Below are 2,500 nucleotides of genomic sequence, written 5' to 3'. Positions count from 1 at the left end.
CCTTTGCCACCTCTCTCTTTGCTTTACGCTGCATCTCCTTGTACTCCTGTGTACTTTCTTCATCTCTCTGACTATCCCACTTCTTCTTTGCCAACCTTTTCCTCTGTATACTTTGCTCTACTTCCTCCTTCCACCACCACCACCACCACCACCACCGCCAAGTCTCCTTGTCTTCCTTCCTCTGTCCCGATGACACACCAAGTACCTTCCTAGCTGTCTTCCTCGCTATTTCTGCAGCGCTTGCCCAGCCATCTGGCAACTCTTCACTACCACTCAGTGCCTGTGTTAACTCCTGCCTGAACTCCACACAACAGTCTTCCTTCTTCAACTTCCACCATTTGATCTTCGGCTGTGTCTTCACTCGCTTCCTCATGTTGGTCTCCAAAGTCATCTTACAGACCACCATCCGATGCTGCCTAGCTACGTTCTCCCCTGTCACCACCTTGCAGTATGCAATCCCTTTTACATCGCGCCTTCTACACAAGATATAGTCCACCTGTGTGCACTTTCCTCCACTCGTATACGTCGTCACCCTGTGCTCCTCCCTCTTCTTGAAATATGTATTCACCTCAGCCATTTCCATCCTTTTCGCAAAATCGAACACCATCTGTCCTTCCACATTTCTCTCCTCGATTCCATACCTTACCATCAACTCCTCACCACCTCTGTTCCCTTCAGCAACGTGTCCATCGAAGTCCGCTCCAATCACCACTCCCTCCTCCTTGGGTACCCTTTCCACCACGTCGTCCAACTCAACTCCAGAATTCTTCTTTTTCGTCCATCTTACACCCGACTTGCGGGGCATATGCGCTGATAACCGTCAGCAATACACCTTCGATTTCCAGCTTCATAATCCTCACTCTGTCTGACACTGTGTTCACCTCCAGCACGCTCTTGACATACTCTTCCTTCAGAATGACCCCTACCCCATTTCTCCTCCCATTCGCACCATGGTAGAAGAGTTTGAACCCACCTGCGATACTCCTGGCCTTACTCCCCTTCCACCTTGTCTCTTGTCACCTTTCTTCTTTCCATCACGTCAGCCAGCTCTCTCCCTTTACTAGCCATAGTGCCAACATTCGAAGTTCCGACTGACTCTCACCTCCACACGGCTACCCTTCCTCCTCTCTAGCTGCCTCTGGACATGCCTTCCCCCTCTCCTTTTCCTTCGCCCAACAGTAGCCTAGTTTCCACCGGCACTCCGCTGGTTAACAGTACCGATGGCGGTCGTCGGTAACCCGGGCCTCGACCGATCCGGTATGGAAATCTTATTTATGATCCGCATATTTGATTTGGCAAAGATTTGACGCCGGATGCCCTTCCTGACGTAACCCTCCCCATTTGTCCGGGCTTGGGACCTGCACTAAGAATGCACTGGCTTGTGCATCCTCAGTGGCTGGGTTGCACGCTTTTCTATGTTTGCCCCTCACTTTTGTGGCGTGAACGATCAATTCTAGTAATACAGGTGTGTTTATGTTAGGTATCACAGACACACGCACACGCACAATATATGTCCAAAAGTATTGACATAACTGACCATTACACCCACAGGAGCTTTTCTGACATCTCATTCTGAATCCATAGAAACCCATATTCCACGAAGCTCCCGGCGCACAGTTTTTGTGCCGATGTTAATGCCAGGAGAAGTTTGGATCTCTGCAGTTATTGAGTGAACAGAGCGTTGGCGACTTGAGTTGCTGTTGTTCCTAAAGGCTTGCACTTTTCAATAATATGATGATATATGAAGCATAGAGAGTAAACGGGATAGATACCTTTTGAACAGCACCCTGTAGTACAGCACTTTGAAGGTACATATGTCGTCACTTGCTGTAGTGGTTTTTACTGATGGGCGTGGCCAGGTTTTCAGAAGCCTCTCAGTTGTCAATGTGAGAGCCAGGGGACGCGTCTGCCGTACGTTTAGGGTTAGGGTTAGGTGATTTCTCTGGTAGGGCTGCTTACACCACACCCCGGACTGGATTTGTTGCGTGTTTGTGTCCTGATCGATGGGCCAACTTAACACGCCTTCGGAGGGTGTCCGCCGGCCGGCTTTGCCGGCGTTCGGGCGGTCGGTTCCTCCGGTCTGGCGGATCGATGTCCTTTATTTAATGTTCTTAGTGGCGAGCAGAGTGCGGAGTGGGAGGGGCTCTACCGCGTAGTCGTCCTCTCCGTTGCACAGCTCGACAGCGTGCTCGGCGGTGCTCAGCCGGACCGTCTATCCCAGTTGCTCTTCCACGGCTCCCCTCGCGAGGCTTGCCGCCCCCCCCCCTCCCCCTCCGACATCTGTATGGGGAGGGGTGGAACAGCTCCGTGTTTACCTCGCGGGGCTTCCCGGAAGACATTTTCTCAAAGTCCTCGTGTGACCGGTCTACTTTTTCATTGCGTTGTGTAGGAAAGACAGGACAATTTGTCTCCTTCATGGGATCTGTATTCTGTCGCATATAAACAGAGCAGGTTTCTGGAAGCTTCAGGGGACGTCAATACAGGTTTTTTTTTTTTGTTT

Source organism: Lampris incognitus, unplaced genomic scaffold, assembly GCF_029633865.1.
Source record: "Lampris incognitus isolate fLamInc1 unplaced genomic scaffold, fLamInc1.hap2 scaffold_208, whole genome shotgun sequence".
In the NCBI taxonomy this organism is placed as follows: Eukaryota; Metazoa; Chordata; class Actinopteri; order Lampriformes; family Lampridae; genus Lampris; species Lampris incognitus.
This window is presented reverse-complemented; position numbering follows the sequence as displayed.